General features: G+C 38.0%; 1 protein-coding gene across 5 annotated transcripts in view; it reads right to left on the bottom strand.

Moving 5' to 3' along the window:
* The window catches only part of dcc (DCC netrin 1 receptor), a 234782-nt gene that overhangs the window by 106252 nt on the left and 115469 nt on the right, over positions 1–13061 (bottom strand). The window lies entirely within an intron of this gene.

Genomic DNA, 13061 nt, shown 5'->3' on the forward strand with positions numbered 1-13061 from the left:
TCACCCCACACTTCAATTATTCTGACTGATGGTTTGATCACAGACAGACTTCAAAACCATCTGTCAATCAAACCATCAGCATGAGCTTTGTCTTTACATCCATCCAGCCAATCAAAACCCACCAAGCTGATACAAGCATCTGATCACAGATCAGACACAAATCAGCAATATAAACATGTAAACAACATCAACATTCAATGTTATGAATATCAGATCCTGCTAATGTATAAAGTAAAGTCCTCATCATACAGTACATGTGTTTAATATACAGAATAAAAATGTTCATGTTGATATTAATTTATTAAAATAAACAGATGATAAATAATATTGTTTTGTGCTGTTATTGGGTTTTTCTCATGTTAAACAGATCAAACTTCTGAATGTATACTGACTCAAACACAAACATACTCATATGTTTATTAAATACAAGTATAATGTAAAAGTTACTACAGAACAAAAATGTATAGTGAATAATCCCATCTCTCTCTCTCTCTCTGAATGTGTTTAATGCGACAGTTTTCATTATCTACTCTCATTAAGAGGCTGTTCATATGCAAATGAAGTGACACAGGGTCTAAATCTTATTAACAGAGAGAAACAAAGCAATTATTCACTGTACCCCAAACACCGAGAAATATCAGTAAGAAAAGATGTGATGAAGAAACTCAATGGTCTTCTGTTAACAGAGGTGATTTCAACAAAATTCAGCAAAAGAAAACACAAGAGGTTTCTCGGGAAGAGACGTCGTGTCCACACTGTGATCAAAGATACACAAAACAAACAGAAACATTGGCACTATAGTTGCACTAATCTTTTATCTCATTTTATGTAATTTTGTGTCAAATGTGATGTTTTATTGTTCTTTGTAAATCTGAAGTATTTGCTCTACTGTACTGTTATTACATTGAACACACTTTACACAGTTCAGCTGCAAATGATTTAGCAATATAACCTTTCTTATTCAAGCCAATGAAACACACTTACATTGAAAACCATGATGAAGTCCAGTTCTCTCTCTCTGTCTCTCTCTCTTTAAATCTCTCTTTCTATTATTAATCCAGGTAAGATGTGTATCAATAAAGATGAGAATGCACAGCTGTTTCTTCATTTTACATGTACAGCACAAACATCATAGCACATTTCCTCGTATTAAACCCTTCATGAAAATAAACTTGATATTTTACCCAGCAGACCTCAGACTGAAAGTGTTTGTGAGACATTGAAACTCTCTGAAAGAATCAACAATAGATGATCCTCACACACATCATTAACCTCTTAAGACCCGAGCTTTGCTTTGTCTTTATTTTCAGATTTCTTCCAGCTATTTGGTTCCAGTTACACAGAATTAAGTATTATGGTGCAAACAACAAAAAAATGTGATGTCTACGTATGGAAACACATCAGTTCTTATGAGGTTAAAGATACAATTCATAACTTTATTTTGGTTAAAAATCAGCTGTTGAGCAAGTACTGTGACAGTCTAGACTTCATTTCTTCATTTAATCATTATATCATCATCATCATCATAATTTTTTCACCTTTTGTCTTCACCTGTTACTTGTAATCTTCCCTACAGTATGTATTTAAACCCTGTTTTCTCCCTTTGCTTCTGTCTGATCTCATCTATGTAACATGAGTTTTGTCAGTCTGCCTGTTCCTTTGTTATGTTATATTATTAAAGTTTAGCATTTATTCTAACCCCGTCTCCATGTTGTATCTGTGGCCAATCGATCAGAGCATTCATACAATAAATGAACCACTAGTTTAAATATATAAATATTAAAAATATACAAACTATCAACAAACCTTAAAGTGAGCAAACTAAAACTAAACCAAAGTAACACACCAAAGAACGATGAAAAACATATATAAACAGTATAGCATGAACTGTTGTGAAAAATTACCAATGAAATGAAGTCAGTACACAAATTTTGGTGGGGCATGCTACCTTGAGAAGTTTATCATAAAACTACAGCATACTATGTCTGTTTGACTAAAGAGGGTATGTATGCACGTGACCTCACCTTCGGAAAAAGTGACTGCAGTTACACCCAGTGAGTAGTAAAAGACATAGCGGCAGAATTTGTGTACAGTGAGAAATCAGCAAAAACACAGGGAAAACACATCTAAATGGGAAAAAAATGCGTATGCAGTGCCCCCCAAACCACTAGGGGGCCACCTTTCTCTTAATTTTATTAATACGCTTATCGACATGAATCTTGATATAACGGGTATGATTTTCTAATAAAGTTAGGATCCAGAGCAGAAAAGACAGAAAAAGCACAGGCATGCATGATCTTATCACTGTATTATTTACTGCATCTGAGCCACAAATTAAAGCTTGCTGAGCCACGCAATGAAGAACCCTGGTCTATAAAGAAACCGCGTATCTGTGCAGTTTGTGTTTGATGAAAGAAGGACGCAATTTTAATTTCGCCAGTAGCTAGTGCTCTAATACTTTGTAATGCAGATCTTCCTTGCTGTATTCCCTAAAAACTATCGGTTGGAATTTTTGCAAATGAACAATAATTAATGTTAGTGTTAATTATTGGTGCTGATTAATCGGCAAATCCGATGAAACGTTCAACCTCTACATTTATATTGTCAGGTTTCAATTAAACTGGACAAAAAGATTTAACTTAAGAAGACTGTGTTGGCAAACACAAAACCAAAGAAACAGCACGCACTGTATCACTATTTAACAATGATATTCATTTACTATGATGAGCCCAATATTGTACCGCTGAGCTCTCACAAAGGGCAAAACCTTACAGGCTAATTAAGATGGGTTCAGCTTTACACAAACTAATGCCTCACAATGCTTTGCTCCCCTGCTCATCAGCTCATATGAAATGTTCATTCAGAGATGAGATGAGATGAGATGAGGAGAGGACGTCTCTTTACTCATCATAGATCTGTTTGTGTTGTCATTACTCTGTTAATTGGCTGTGCACAGGGATCTTAAACTGTCAGTCAATGTCTTCAACCCATCTTATTAGTAACCAATGCAGACATCAGCGAGGAACAACGCTCTGTGCAAACTAACTCAAGTGGACGATGGTAACTGCTTATGAAAAGATGAGATTTTGTAGATCCAAATGGACATCATGTGATCTGGCTGTTATACTGCAGATGCTGAAACGAGTCTGGATGACATTGATGACACTCTAACACAAACAACATTAACACATCAAACAACTATAATTCTTTACTGGATAGCATTGAAGATTAAGCAGATAAAACAGATATTAATATAACTTTTAATGTGTCTGCCAAATATACAGTGGCAAGAAAAAGTATGTGAACCCCTAGGAATAAACTGGTTTCCTACAGTGATTTGCCATAAACTGTAATCTGATCCTCATCTAGGTCACAACAGTTGACAAACACAATGTGTACAAGTTGACAACACACAAATAATTCTAGAAAACACCCATTAAACATTCACAGTGCTGGAGGATGAACCTTTGGATTTAATAGCTAGTTAAACCTCATTTGTCAGCAGTTACTTCAAGCAAACACCTTCAGTAGATCTGAATCAGACCTGAACATCATCCAGAAGGAATTTTTACACATTCCTCTTTAGAAAACTGCTCAGATATATTTGTAGGGTGTAAACCACTTTCTTGAGGTTATCACTATGAGATCTGGGCTTTGACTAGGTTATCTTAAGCCAGTCTGTCTTGTCCTGCTACATCAACCAACTTCTACTGAGCCTCAACTGGTGGACAGCCACCCTGACATTATCCTGTATGATATTATGTTAAACTGGGGAATTCATTTTCCCCTCGATGTTGGTACTGTAGTGGTCCAGGCCCTAAGGCAGTAAAGCATGGCAAAATCATGATGTTCCCTCCACCATACATCACTGATGGGATGATGTTTTGATGTTGGTAAACTGTGCTCTTTTTGCGCTATAGTATTTTACTGAACACTTTATCTTTTGTTTCATCAGTCCATAAAATATTTTCCCAGTAGCACTTCTCACAGCAATGTTTTTGGGAGTAAGGGTTAGGATTCCTCTGTGGTGTTCTGCTATAGGCACTAAGCCTGTTCAAAGACTTATGTATTGTAGACTCATGAACAGAGATGTGCACCGGCTCCAATGATGTCTTCAAGCCTTTAGCTGTAACTCATGGGTTCTTCTTTACTTCATTGAGTATTCTGCGTTGTGCCTTATGAGTCATCGTGCGCCCACTTTTCCATTACAGATCATTTGTCTAACTTTCGACTGATGTCTAAACATTTTGAGATTGTTTTGTATCCCTTTTCAGCCATATGGAGTGGAACAACTCTTGATGGGATATCTTTAGAGAGGAATGCTTCATAACAGCTGATGCTTCTTAAGGACAGCAATCTTAAAATGTTTGAGTGTCTTTATATCAATCAATGTTGCACTAAACCACACATTTAAACTCATTTTATTAGATGGACTCCAGTTTTCCAACTTATGACACAAATGAGCTATCATTAAAGTAATTCGTCTATGGGTTCACTAACATTTTCCTCCAGCACTGTGAATGTTTTATGGGTGTTTTCTAGAATGATTTGTGTGTTGTCAACTTGTACACATTGTGTTTGTCAACTGTTGTGACTTAGATGAAGATCAAATCACATTTTATGGCAAATCACTGTAGGAAACCAATTAATTCCTAGGGGTTCATATACATTTACTTGCACTGCATCATGTAAATCTATCCTGAAGTACAAAACCTGTCAAACAAAAAAGTATCATTAAAAAAACAAACGTATGCATATGAGGTGGACTCATATACGACATCATTAGTGATAATACGGTAGATATTTCCCTCTGAATGATCTCTAGACACAGTTAGTCTGATTATATGGTAAAAAATGAAGAACGTGAGCACGATGTAAACATTCTGTCCTCTGTCACACAAACAGAAGTGCACGACGCTGACATGAGAATATAGGTCATATGAATGATGTGAAAGATGAGAAACAGCTTCATAACAACAACAGAGAGGAAAACAATGAGACACACATGAAGTGAAGAGCATCAAAACACAACAACAACATCATCAACACCAGCCACACATATCTGATTTAATCTCATCTGAGAGAGAGAAGCTTTGATTTCGTCACATTTGTTACAGTATAACCTTAAACAGAACCCATAGATACATTTATATACTGTATGTGTTTAATACCTTTCTAATGTACTTATTTATAATGCATTATGTGTATACAGGAAGGAGTGACGACACTGAAAGCAGGATTTTGCATTTTAATACGAGTAAACAGCTTCCGGGATTGACATTAAATTTTGATATTACTAGAGCGAGCAGATGAACAAAGCGCTTCAATGCATTTTAATCAGAGAAGTTTTGAAAGGAGCAACTCAAGAACAAAAAGAATAAACAATTAATGCTTAAACTTTACAAAAACATCTCGGGCTCTATTTTAACGATCTGAAACGCAAGTGCGAAGCGCAACGCGCAAGTGAGTTTGTGGGCGGATCTTGGGCGCTGTTGCTATTTTCCCGGCGTGAGAAATAACTCTTGCGCCGGGCGCAAATCAATAAGGGGTTGGTCTGAAGTAGGTTCATTATTCATAGGTGTGGTTTGGGCGTAACGTCAAATAAACCAATCAGAACTCTAGCCAACATTCCCTTTAAACGCAAGGGCGCAAGTTCCATGGCGGGTTGCTATTATTATGACGGATTTACCAGGCGCACGCCAGGAGCGGTTCACAGCCGAGGGGACCGACGTCCTTGTACGGGGGAATCCCACGCTTGCCAGCATAAATCGGGCACGCCGTGTAACGGGAGGTGGATCTGCCTCAGGACTTGACGCCAGCAGAGGACATCGCTGCGTCCACCCTCACCGCTGAAAGGGTTTGGGGGCTTTGAAATCGGACCCAAGAAACGCAAGCAAGGTCCAACCCCAAAGTACTCTTACAAATCAAGTCCATATACATTAAGGTTTCTTATGAAAACATTTTAACTATTATTTACATAAAATAAACGTAATACAGCCACACAACAAAGTTATGAAAATATTTTAATCGTTATTTGCATGAGAATAAATAAAAACTATCACCACAATGCTCACCACTATGATTCCCTTATCTCGTGTATTAATATTTTTTAGTGTAACAATTTATGATTTGCATAAATAACTGTTGCATCTGTGTAGATTAGATAAGCAAAGTGTATGCGCGTTGTGCACGCTATACATTATGGTCAAGCATGCGCCCTTAAAATAGCATAATGAACCACGCGCAACGCGCCACTGACTTTAGACTAGTTTTTTTTGGTTAGTAGCGCAATTGTTTTTTGAAACTGCAAAATAGCATAAAAGATGGTTTGCGCCGCAACACGCCTCCTTTTTGCGCTGAACCGCCCAGGGAGCGCAAGTTCATTCCCTAGTTTGCTGACGTGCATCTGTGGAGGGAAAAACCCCGCAGTGCGCCGGCGCAAAATACGAATGATACATGCGTCACTGACAAAGTCAATTGCGCTGGGTGCAAGATAGGGCCCCTCATCTCTTTGTGTTTGTGTCTGTGTCCATTCAGGTTTTCATACACTGCGGGGTCCAAAAGTGTACTCTTAATCGCCTAACATTGTTGATATTGATTATAAACGTATTGTCCTGTTGGCATCATGTATTTGACTCTAGAATATTTTGTTTATGGAGTTTATGGTGGACTCAGTGATTGTATGGTGCTCAGATCCTGTAACAGTAAAACAAACCCAAATCATCAGTCCTCCTCCACTACTGTGATTGACAGGTAATATGAGATCTTACATCATTGTGATTAAAACACACATGAATGCTTCAGTCCAGTAAACTTTTTAAACTTCTGCTTCTATAGATGAGCTCAGATTTACTGATGATGTGTCGATAAATCAATGATATCTGCCTGATGTTTTCCTCTTTAGTCTTATAGAAGCAGTATGGATTAAGTTTTCAGTAAAGAAATACTTTGTGATTCTATTGAATTCATTTGAGTTTGAACATCACATCTGATGACATCCATACAGAGTCTGTTTACTGACAGTTAAAATATAAAAATTATTTACAGTGTATTAAACCACAGGACTGTTGAATGCTTTATTTTGATTGGTTGAGAAATGTTGCAAGGGTCTTGAATATTTTTCTGTAGACCGCACACATGACATGTCAAATATCTTGAAAATAACCACCAGAGCGATGTCTGTGGTAACTGTGGTATGAGAGGAATAATTGACTCCGGTCCTTTGAATTATGTTAGGAATAAATGACGACGGACCCTTGAATTACATGAAAGTAATGCAGACCCAATGTGGTAATGCGGCACGATGCGAAGTGGAGTTACAGCGCAGGTGTGCATTATTTTCAAATAATTCAACGGCCGCCGTCAATTATTCCTTATTTAATATTCAGATTGATACGTAACCTGGACAAAAAGTCAGACACACTGACCCCAAATCAGATGACAGTCAAACCTAAAACCCGAAAACCTAATTCTAATTCAACTACACTTTATTTGAATAGAGTTTAAGTTTAATTCACACATGGACATAGTACACACGCACGAACACACGCGCACAAACGCACACACGCACACATGCACACGCACACAAACACACACGCACACAAACACACACGCACACGCACAGACACTAGGAGGGCTTATGTGCACTCCATGTCAATATACTTTGAAGAAGACATCAAAGCAGAGACCTGCTAGAAGAAATGCAACCACTTTCTTTCTGGGCTTCAGCTGTGTACCCAAACACCAAACACAGAGACAGACAGAAACCACGAGACAGACAGAGAGAGATAGAGAGAGAGAGAGAGATAGTGAATTAGTAAGAGGAAAACGAAAGATCCTGAGTCATAATTACTGCAGTGCAGTCCTCCATCATTCAGCGCTCATCTCTACAGCACTGAAATATTCATATACAGTAAATGATAGAGGACATCTGTCTGTACCACATCACCTTCAAACACATGAGAGAGAGACGCTACCTGTCAATCATCTAACTGATGCAGAGCAGATTGTGTGTTTCTGACATCACACTGTACACTATATCACTAAACATTATGTTTGACTTGAAATTGAACAAGAATTGGTTCACATATTAAATATTCATGTTTCTGGACAACTCAGGTTTCATTCAGAGAAGCTTTGATTATTTCAAAGTTTTATTAGGGACACAAACCAAAAGATAAGATATTAAACATAACAAACAAATCTGATCTCAAATGATTCTCTTTTTATTCATTTTCTTTCTAAATTAAAATCATTTCTATCTGTGATATGAATCAGCAGTTAATGCACGGCATCATAAACAGCAAATCTCAGTTTAGATGTCAGGTCAGGAACTGAATCTTCTAGAGGATAAATGAGACTTTAATAAATCACCTCACATCTGATCTCTATGTTTTAAAGTGTTTGGATCAATAATCTCATGCGTGTCTCCTCTATAGACTCTCAACTATGACCTGTGACTAAAACCTTCAGACAAAGATTAAGAGATTGATCGTCAAAGTCTTCAAAACAGTATTCACAGTCATGTTATATACTCCATAGAAAATCATGCTGTGATTCACCTATGATTATTAGCCAGTGAACCAACAGACAGCAACATTTTTCTATAGACGGTTTCAGCATTAACAAGATAAACAAACAGCTTTCAACAAACGTAACTTCAGATAAACTTACTGAAAGTCCTTTTACAGTATTTCTAATAACAAGCAAAATTAACAACAGGTAGATGACCTTACAGTAGTTTAAATCATAACTAAGGCGTATGAAAAACTACACTGAGCTAACGTTACTGTGTAAAATGTGTACTATATAATCTATACATTCTTAACTTCAGATCGGCTGAGACACACACGGTTATTGGGTTGTTATACAGGACTACTACAGTAAGTCACAGATTTATGATTCATACTTTAGTTATCAGATGTCTGGAGAGGTTTAGTCATTATAAGTGAATAACATGTAAGAGTACTGTATGTATAATCTGACACGCGTGTAATCACATTTAGTTTCTGTATTTGTGTATTAAAGAGAAAAGTGAGCCTCTGTGGTTGCTTTTTAACAAATGAAGGTCTCCTCATATGGATTAGTTATATTCCCATGATGTCAAGGTCGAGTCCAGATCATCTACTAATACTACATTACTCTTAATAAAGTTATTACTCTGTCTTTCCAGCTCTCCGGTAACATCCAGCACATTTAAATCAATGACAGTCGTCTTCTCAGCAACAGATGTCCAGTTTTTAATGATGGTAAGCGACTGATTGATATTGGTCTGTCTAAACACACAAACACACACAAACGTCTCTATTGAATAAACACTGATCAAAAGAAAAGCTTTCCTCCTGTCATTCACTTCTAACAGTGTCTGGATTCTTTAACTGTACTGTATAAAGATTCATGTTATATCTTCTATGAGTTTGGCATCTGGTTCAGTAATGGGTGTTTCACACAGTACGCGGCAACCACAAGTGTTTCGTTCTTTTTCAATAGGAGACGTGCGGAAAGCAGCAAAACAGGAGCGGGTACAGAAGTGAAGCGGAGTTGGTACACACTCCTTGCTCATGCACCCAAATCCTATTCCTTTTTCAAACACAGCCCTTCGTGGCAGGCGCCATTCAAGATTAACAGATTGGCACTAAATGCTGCACAAAACGCTTCCAGTACACGAGAAAAACTGCGTGTGAAACTGCCATTAGGAAACAGTAACATAATTTTCACCAGAGAGATTATCTGTGAACTCAGCTACTGGCTTTAACCCGCTGAACACTTACTATCTCCTGCACTTATGTACACTGTGAAAGCAGACAGTGGCTTCTGTCCCGAGCAAACACCCGTTGCACCTGCTCCAGGATTCACTGTTCATAGGCCCAAATGATACACGGCAAAAGCACATTTTTAATTAAAAATCCATCATTCAGAAAACAAAAGACAACTTATTTTGTTATTTTTATTTTAAAAGGAAAAATAATTACCTGATCTTCATATTTTTGTTTCTGTGCACAAGTTAAAAATGGGAAATAGTAATAATGACTATGAAATATACAAATCTAATTCATTCATTCATTCCCCATTTTTAATTTGTGCATAGAAATAAAAATATGAATATCAAGTCGTCATTTTTCATTCAATAGATCCAATATCGCAACATATAAATGTGTGTTTTAAAGGGATTTTAATATATTAGATGTCTGTGCAGAATGCAGATGTCAGAGGATTAAAACATTATAGGCCAGATTTATTAAACGGGGCAAATTAGCAGGAGAGCGAACCCCCCCCCCCCAAAAAAAAACTGCGGATAGGAGTGGTAATATCTGCAGGTTATTTACTAAAAGACACAAATTAAATAACACCGACACAACAGCTTATTTCCATAATGATCAACACAATCTACCAAGAGCAGCAGAAATGAGTTCAGGGTCAGAGCTGATGAGGTGCAGGTGATCTACTAACACCTGATGAGCTTGAGTTCAGCACCACAGACATCACAGCTAATGAAGCCGTAGGACACTGAAAATAACTGGAGGATAAAAAATGATGTTTTACAAGAAGTTTTGAAACACCTGCTATTGTGTAACTTCACCTTATGACTTCCTCTTTAATTAAAAATCCTCTGCCTTGTACCACGCGTCTGATCTATGCAATGTCTCTCCTATCAGCAACAATTGCAGCCATTTCAAGTGCAAATTGATTTAAGACATGCCTTTTTCAACGTTAAATAATGGCACAAACACCAGTCATACCACACACATGCAAAAATTAGTAAATCACATTGAGTGCGTTTACATGCACAGTCTTACGCCGATTATGCTTAATAAACTGATAACACGTGGGGTCATGTAAACACGTAAAGCGGTTTTCTTTAATCGGGGAAAGCCCATAAACAGCGTATGCAAAAACCGATCGGCACAGGTAGTTTTTTGCTCATTGCGCCGATTTCGCATGGCATGTAAACACCTTAACCCGCTTTCTCACGGTTTTGTCCATGTGCGCATGTCTCCGCGTATGAAAGATAAACGTCACACGCGGAAGCGCAGTAACGCATAAAAGTCTCCGCTCGACAAAAGCAGTTGGCAGAGAAACTGTTAAAATAGAAACTCATGTTACATTTACAGGTTCTGCACACACAAGAAGAGATACAACAGTACAGCTTAAGACAGATATGCCGTTGACTTTTTGAACGACTATTGTGTACTATAGGTGGTGACGTCACTGCCTGCGAGAAACCTGATAATTCTCCAAGTCCCATATAAACGCAGTTGACTGCATAGCCGGCTTATTGATTTGCATGTAAACGCATGAAAACAGTTTTCTATAATAAGCAGATTTTTGATAGTTATCCGCTTATTCTGTGCATGTAAACGCACTCATTGCTTGATTCATTTAAAGGTGCAGTGTGTAACTTTTTGAATGATCTCTTAACAGAAATTCAATATAATATACATAAATAATGATGGTTTGCGCTGGCCTGATGTTTCCCTGTAGATATGTTCTGATGCCACTTTGGAAGACATCACCCAACCTCACACAACACAATCACACCGTGAGTCACATTAATGTGTGTGTGTGTCTGTGTGGTTTTTAACCTGACCTTGACTTAGTAAATCAAATATCTTTAGGCTGGATGAGTTTATCACTGGAAGTGAAACACCAAATACAAACATGTTTCTACAACACACACACACACACACACACACACACACACACACACACACACACACACACACACACACACGCACGCACACACATGCACGCACACACATACACAGAGACAATGAGAGAGAATGAGATTAGACATTTGGTCTCTATCAGTAAATGATTTCTATTCATTGCAACAGCTCACACAATGAGGGTCCTGCTCATTTAGAAACGCTCGTGTTGTATTTTTCTCTTGCAGAAATGAAATGGGCCGTTTACCAGAACATTATCTTCAGTTTCCAGAGCATTTACACACCAGTCAAAAGAGCATAAAGGCATAAAAGCACGACTCCCGCCGTATTTAATGTTCTTCTGAAGGTTACTGCTTTCTATCTGTTAAACGAGCGCTCATTTTATTTCTGTTCATTTAACCTTGAATAATAATAATAATAATAATTCAGCATCTTTAACGACCAACAGATTCTCAAACCAGCAGCGTGAAACCTTTCAAATCCTCCCAGTAAACCCAGCAGATCTGCCAACTGGCCAGCATTTAGCCAACTATTAAAAGTGACTTTGAGTTAATGAATGTCGAGAAGCGCGTCCACCATCACGCCTAGAGGTCAAATGACTGATCTGGGGTAAGAGATGATTTCTGAGCCCTCACCGGACGCTTCAGGCCGACTGATTCACTCAACTCGTGTTTTCAGATGAACACAATCTTTAGGATGAGGAGGTCACTCATGCTGTATCCTCATGCTGATGATGTGAAAATATGAGAGGTTATGGGACTGTACAGTGAATTGATGATGTTATTAATGGGATACAGAACGTACTGCATGAGGTTAATGATATGATAATGAGACATCCTGTGAATATTTAAATAATCTAATTATCTTCACCCTATGTGTGTGTCTGAGTGCGTGTGTGTGTCTGCAAGCGTGTCTGTGTGCGTGTCTGTGTGTGTCTGCACGCGTGTCTGTGTGTGTCTGAGAGCGTGTCTGTGTGTTTCTGCATGGGTGTCTGGATGTGTTTGTGACTGCATGTGTGTGTGTGTGTGTGTGTGCGTGCATGCATGCATGTGTGTGTATCTGTGTGTGTGTGTGTGTGTGTCTGCACATGTGTGTCTGCACATGTGTGTGTGTGTGTGTGTGTGTGCATGCATGCGTGTGTATCTGTGTGTGTGTGTGTGCGCGCGTGTGTGACATTATCATACTGCTGTGATAAACTGCATACTGTCAATTTGTGTAAATCTGAGAGAACACAACCTTAGCAAAGTCTTAGACTTTTTGCTGATATTTATTAGTATAAACCTAAGTTAAGGCAATGAAACTAATTAACCATACTACACATGTCACTAATAAGTAAACAACATCAACACACTTTCAGAGTAAATAAAACTGGAGCCTTAAAGCAAACACCACCAT

This window comes from Paramisgurnus dabryanus, chromosome 5 (assembly GCF_030506205.2).
Source record: "Paramisgurnus dabryanus chromosome 5, PD_genome_1.1, whole genome shotgun sequence".
Lineage (NCBI taxonomy): Eukaryota > Metazoa > Chordata > Actinopteri > Cypriniformes > Cobitidae > Paramisgurnus > Paramisgurnus dabryanus.